Source organism: Pinus tabuliformis, chromosome 1_2 (assembly GCF_031772625.1).
Source record: "Pinus tabuliformis cultivar Carrire ecotype Pingquan chromosome 1_2, CPIR1, whole genome shotgun sequence".
Classification (NCBI taxonomy): domain Eukaryota; kingdom Viridiplantae; phylum Streptophyta; class Pinopsida; order Pinales; family Pinaceae; genus Pinus; species Pinus tabuliformis.
In genome coordinates, this window is record NC_142298.1 from 612,005,721 (window position 1) to 612,013,089 (window position 7,369).

At 39.1% G+C, this 7,369-nt stretch overlaps 2 pseudogenes; both read left to right on the plus strand.

Moving 5' to 3' along the window:
• The first annotated feature begins 1,471 nt into the window (after positions 1 to 1,471).
• On the plus strand, positions 1,472 to 5,908 carry LOC149207118 (ABC transporter B family member 15-like; annotated as a pseudogene).
• A 1,203-nt stretch (positions 5,909 to 7,111) lies between these two features.
• Positions 7,112 to 7,229, plus strand: LOC149207119 (5S ribosomal RNA; annotated as a pseudogene).
• Positions 7,230 to 7,369: the final 140 nt, after the last annotated feature.

Below are 7,369 nucleotides of genomic sequence, written 5' to 3' on the forward strand. Positions count from 1 at the left end.
AGAAAACAAAAGTATGTACAATATTACAAGACTAACCATAGCCAATTCAAAATTATGAATACTTTTATTATAGGACCCTAACAGAAACATTTGTCCTTCAATTTCCATACATAATAATTTATTCTATCATCCACACCTATCACATCGGTTTAACTATAAAATCAAGACCTATCACGTAACTTTCACTTGGTACTAAAATCCTCAGGAAATAAGAAAATGGGAAAGTGCATTCATAGAAAATACAACCTACAATAAATTCCTTTACATCCAAATTTTAAATTTTATTTTACTCAATTTTTATTTTAAAATTACTTTTCTTGACTTAAAAAAATAATAAAATATCAAATCACACTATGTTTCTTTGTAACTTGAATCACCATTACACTTATTCACACTAAAATATCTAGTGCAAATGCAAAAACCAATCAAAATACCTTAATTTTTTTTCTCCCAAATACACAATACTCTAAGATAGCTTCGAAAATACCTTAATATTTTTTCTCCCAAATACACAATACTCTAAATAGCTTTCCCTTCCCTACAATTTTAAATTAAAAAAAGACTAATTTTAATTTAAATAAATATTAACCCACATCGTTATCCAAAAAAATCAGTCAAACACACTAAATTAAATGTGACCATTCTAAATGATAAAATACCTTATTTTTTTCTCCCAAATACACAATACTCTAAGATAGCTTAGAAAATACTTAATATTTTTTCTCCCAAATGCACAATACTCTAAGTAGCCTTCCCTTCCCTACAATTCCTTCCGTTCCCAACAATTTTAAATTAAAAAAAGACTAATTTTAATTTAAATAAATATTAACCCACATCGTTATCCAAAAAAATCAATCAAACGCACTAAATTAAATGTGGATGGCCTCAACGACGGTTTCACTCGAGATGAACTTCACGGATTACGTTTGTTATTTCACTCATTAAGAAGTCCACTGATTACGATTGTTTTTTAAAACGCCACTCTATAATGTATGTTTCACCCCGTGAGGCGCTAATAGGTTACTGTCCGAAGACTTTCGGTTTCACTATTTAAAGGTTAGAAGATACCTTATATCTAAATACCTCATTTCTTACACGGAATATTTTCACGATTTCCTTTTGACAGCTGTTCTTATTATAATATATGACGGAATATATTAATAATAAGACGTGAATCATGCCAGTGCAACCTAATATTAATATATGACGTGAAGCATGTCATTTGAAATACGAAAGCGGTGACCATTTACCCGGATAGTGAGAGGCGAGCCATATTTCCCAGGCTATCCGGCCATAAATGAACGGCGGCTGTATAAGCCCACCCTTCGATTTCGGACTCAGCAAAATCGAACTGTGTGCATATAAAGTCGTGTTCATTTATGACCCTATAACATGGGATTTATAGGTGGCCCGGCATTTGCCAGAAGATATTGAAGCGTGAAGTCCTGTGTTCCTCCTGCACTTGAAGAATATGGCGACGGAAGTAATAGAGATGTCAGGTCTGGAAGAACGAGAAGAGGAAAGCAACACTGACAGGACGTCTGTTCGTGCAAATGACACAAATATCTCAATATTGAAACTCTTTAAATATGCTGATTTATTTGATCTCTGCCTTGTGGCATTGGGCACTGTTGGAACTGTTGCACATGGACTGAACTTGCCCATCGCGCTGTTTATAACAAGCACATTGATGAATGAAATAGGAAAATTTAGTTCGGCATTCAGCGGAGATTTCGGTCATACTGTCAACACGGTAATAATCATTTCCTTTAAACAGCAAAACTTGTCGCAATTCCCATCTCGCATATTGAGTAATGTCTCGGTGTTGGTTAATTGTGCAGTATTCCTTACATGTGACGTATTTGTCGATCGGTGCCTTTTTTTGTGCGTTTTTAGGTATCATATCTTCCTCCTCCTTTCACACTGTGCAATGTTTATGAGAAGGCTTTTCTTATGATCTTACCTATGACTAATGCTTTGCTTCCCTTTGTCTCATCAGAGGCGTTCTGTTGGGCGAGGACCGGCGAAAGGCAGGCGTCTCGGATGCGCTTGAAATATTTGAAAGCCGTACTGAGGCAGGACGAGGGATTCTTCGACACCCAAGGCACCACCACATCGGAAGTGGTTACCAGCGTTATTAATGATACTCTCATTATACAGGATGTTTTCGCTGAAAAGGTATGATCTTAATTACTTTATCCTCTCATCTAATTCGTTGAGTTTTCTAATTCTGATGCTAATATTGTCCATTCTCAGATACCTAACTTCCTCATGAATATGTCTTTGTTCGTCGGCAATTATTTTGTGGCATTCTACTTGACATGGAGACTCGCAATAGTGTCATTTCCATTCGTAATCTTTTTGATAATTCCCGGGCTAATGTATGGACGGATTCTGGTGGAGACATCTCGCAAGTTGAATGAAGCCTATAATATAGCGGCAATATTGCAGAGCAAGCTCTCTCATCCATTAGGACAGTCTTTGCTTTCGTTGGAGAGGACAGGACAATGACCAAGTTCTCCGATGCACTTAACTTAACTGTAAAGCTTGGCCTTAAACAAGGTCTGGTTAAAGGGTTGGCAATAGGTAGCACAGGAGCGGCCTTCGGTATCTGGGCCTTCAACGCTTGGTATGGTAGCACATTGATTATGTATCATGGGGCTAGCGGAGGAAGGATTTACGTCACTTCATTTCTCATGCTTATGGGTGGCTTGTAAGTTTTCCCCCTATCCATTTCTCTCCTTCTCAGTTATTTCTATAATTGATACAAGAACGGAAAATTTAATCCATTTTGTTAAGTTCAATCACAATTTCTGGAATCACTGGTGTGTTTGCAGAGCTCTCAGAACTGCGCTTCCTAATATAGGATACTTCTCAGAGGCAGGTGCTGCTGGTAAACGCATCTTTGAGATGATCGACAGAGAACCGATCATTGATTGGGAAAATCCAAAAGGAGAAATATTGCAGGAGGTCAGCGGCGAAATTGAATTTAGAAACGTTGAGTTTGCATATCCATCTCGACCAGAGTCCAAGATATTTCACAATTTCTGTGTCACTATTCCATCAAGCAAGACCGTTGCGTTGGTGGGAGGAAGCGGGTCAGGCAAGTCTACGGTTGTGACGTTAATAGAGAGGTTCTATGATCCGCTCACTGGAGAGATTTTGTTGGATGGAGTGAACACTAAAACGCTACAATTGAAATGGTTCCGTTCCCAGATTGGACTAGTAAGTCAAGAACCTGCACTCTTTGCTACATCAATCAAGGAGAACATTCTATTCGGGAAGGATGGAGCCAGCACGGATCAGGTTATTGCTGCTGCCAAAGCTTCCAATGCTCACAATTTCATCAGTCAACTACCAGATGGTTATGACACACAGGTAAAATTTATCTTTTCTTTCTCATCTTCCATTTCTGGCAAGTGCAATCGATTTGAATTTCCTTTCATTTGGGTAATACAGGTGGGCGAGCGCGGAGTCCAGATGTCCGGAGGGCAAAAGCAACGCATAGCTATTGCAAGAGTTATGCTCAAGGATCCTCGTCTACTTCTTCTAGACGAGGCCACGAGTGCTCTAGATGCAGAGTCGGAGAAGATTGTTCAGGATGCTCTAGAGCAAGCTTCAGTCGGACGCACAACAATTATAGTCGCTCATCGCCTCTCCACAATCCGCAACGCGGACATGATTGCGGTGGTTCAAAATGGACATGTGATCGAGACAGGTACGCATGAAAATCTGATCTATAAACCCCACGGAGCATATGCTACTTTGGTTCAGCTGCAACAGGCCGCGGCAGATGAGCCAGATGAGCGATTCGAATGCTCCACTGTGCTAGACCAGTCTTTGAGAGCAACGAGCTCTAGCATCTATAGCAGATCGAGTTCGAACATGTCTGCATCAGTCCAGCGAGAACTGATAGTTGAACAGAAGCCTCCGCCCGCCCCTTCATTCCGTCGACTGCTTCTTTTAAATACTCCGGAATGGAAGCATGCTCTATTAGGCTGTGCAGGAGCCATAGCTTTCGGAGCAGTTCAACCTGTCCATTCCTTTTTCCTTGGGGAAGTTATGTCTGTATTTTTTCTTCAAGACCATCACCAAATCAAATCCAAAATCAAAGTATACTCCTCCATTTTTGCGGCCTTGGGAGTGATAGCGTTCTTAGTGAGCGTGCTGCAGCATTACAATTTTGCAGCTATGGGGGAATATCTTACAAAAAGAATTCGAGAGCGGATGCTATCCAAGATCTTTACATTCGAGGTTGGGTGGTTCGACAAGGACGAGAATTCTAGCGGAGCTCTTTGCTCCAGACTCGCAACGGAGGCTAATGTGGCAAGTACCTGACCTAAATGCTTTAATATTTCTAATAATGTTGGGATTTGTGTAACAGTTTTCTGATGGTTAGAATGTTCTATTTGTATTATAGGTGAGGTCCCTGGTTGGAGATCGTATATCGTTACTTGTAGAAACTTCTTCCGCCGTGATAATATCCTTCACGATGGCTTTGATTTTATCATGGCGCTTTGCAGTTGTAATAATTGCAGTGCAACCCGTCATAGTATTATGTTTCTACACCAAAAAGGTTCTGCTTAAGGCCATGTCTCAAAAGTCTCTCAAAGCTCAAGATAAAGGCAGTCAACTAGCAGCAGAAGCTGTTGCTAACCATCGTACTATTAGTGCATTCTCTTCACAGGACAAGATTCTTCGTCTCTTCGAAAAGACTCAAGAAGGACCTCGCAGAGACAGTATCAAACAATCTTTGCTTGCAGGATGTGCCCTCGGAGCATCACAATTCATCACTGTAGCTAATTTGGCTCTGGACTTCTGGTATGGGGGACACCTTGTAGCGAAACGACAAGTCAGCTCCAAAGTCCTTTTCCAAGTTTTCTTCATTCTGGTGAGCACTGGAAGAGCGATAGCAGAAGCAGGAAGTATGAGCACCGACATCGCGAAAGGCTCTGATGCAGTCAAATCCGTCTTTGGCATCCTGGACAGAGAGAGCGAGATAAACCCGGACGATGAGAAGGGTGAGAAAACGGATAAGATAGAAGGAAGCGTGGACCTGAGAAACGTGGACTTTGCTTACCCAGCTCGTCCAGATGTTATGATCTTCAGGAACTTCTGCTTAAGGATAAAAGCTGGCAAAAGCATCGCACTTGTAGGACAAAGCGGATCCGGTAAATCGACCATCATTGGATTAATTGAAAGGTTTTACGATCCCCTAAAAGGATCGGTGAAAATAGATGGAAGTGACATCAGGAGCTTCAATTTGAAGAGTTTGAGGAATCACATAGGTCTGGTAGGTCAAGAGCCCACGCTGTTTGGAGGAAGCATTCGAGACAACATTCTCTACGGAAAAGAGAAAGCAAGCGAGGCGGAGATGATCGAAGCTGCAAAGGCTGCAAATGCTCATGACTTCATCAGGTAATAATGCAATCGCTCAATTGAAACAGAATGTTTATAATCAACTGCAATTGAAATATTATTTGTGGAATAGAATATGATTTGTTGAACCAGATCAGTGAAATTAACTTGGATTTTTGCAGCTCTTTGGATGAGGGATACGAAACAAACTGCGGAGACAGGGGAGTTCAATTATCGGGAGGACAGAAGCAGCGGATTGCGATAGCGAGGGCGATAATAAAGAATCCGAGCATATTACTGCTGGACGAGGCAACAAGCGCATTGGACAGCCAGTCGGAGAAGATCGTTCAAGAGGCGCTGGACAAAATAATGGTTGGGGAGAACGAGCATTGTGATAGCTCATCGACTGACAACCATTCAGAACGCAGATTCGATTGCTGTGATTCAAGACGGGAAAGTGATTGAACAGGGGAGTCATTCATATCTGTTGGGCAAAGGAGAAGGCAATCCATATTACTCTCTCGTCAACATGCAGCGACGCCATCACTAGATTCTCATCTGCCTCATACACAGAGGTATCCCTTGTGATCCACGTCGTAAATCTTTCTATGATCCTTCCCCTAAATATCGAATATGGATTTCAAATGTTAAAGTAGGATTGGAATTTTAATGTAACTCTGTTTCTCCAATGAAAATTTGACGAGGACGTTTTTTTTAAGGAGCCTGTAAAATATTGTGAGCGTATTTTTCTTCTTGTATTATAATATATATATATATAAAAGTTTGAGAAGAAATAGAATTTTCTTGGGTTAATGTAATGTCACAAATTAAGGAAGAATATAATTTTTTGTTTTTTAAAATGTATTTTTAAAAATATAAATAGATTTAATGTTTTAAAAAATTATAGGGTTAAATTCAAGTTGGATTTTAGTTAAAATTAATCAGAAAAAATGTCATGAAAAAGTTATTTGGTCTAAAGAAATTTTATAGTTGAAAAAATAAATTGAATAACTCACAATATAATGTTATTCTTCAAATTATAGATGTAATTGCTATATTTATGCCAAAATTGTGATTCCTCACATTATGGATGTAATTGCTAAATTTATGTCATGATTTTTAGATATTTATGCCATGACTTTTCATTATTAATTGTAAAATAGTCGTACTCACATAAATAACATACTTACCATCCATATTAAGGAAGCAATTGCATAAAAAATTGATAGGAATAAGATGTAAACAAATATACTTAACCACCATTAAATGTGCAAACTTACTACTTGGTACTGCCCACCAAAATTTATGCAAATCCTTATCCCTTGGTACGCAATTAATTTTTCCACTTCACAATATGTTATTTAGATCCACGCTGGTTTAATTTCCCCCATTAAATAGGCTATATTACGTATGAATACTATGGGTTAATACAATAGGTTCTTATACCATTCCCCAATATCCACGGCGAATATCATGATTTTTTTTAACATTATTTTTATTTTATTATGAGTGAGTAAAAATGTTTTCACATTATGGATTTTATTTTATCTTATTTTTATTTGTGTAATTTGACCAAGTCAAAATGTTTACAAGATAAGATAGGACAAGACAAGACATTATAAAATATAATGAGCAATTTCAAATGAGCAAACCAATATATCAAGGACTTTAGTTTATTTCACATAAAAGTTTATATAAGAGGTTTTATATTTTTAAATTTTATATCGAATTGTAAATATGTAGAGTTGAATATGGGTGCGATCATACCAGCGTCAATGCACAGGATCCCATCAGAACTCCGCAGTTAAGCGCGTTTGGGCTAGAGTAGTACTGGGATGGGTGACCTCCGAGAACTCCTAGTGTTCCACCCTCCCCCCTTTTGCGATAGCTGAAATGGTCGAGTTCCCGTTGCTAGCACTTTCCCAGTGGGAGGTCACGGGGTTCAAATCTCCTCGACGCCCTTGGGGTTAGGCCTGTTATGGCCGACCGGCAGATCCCTTCGGGTGGAACT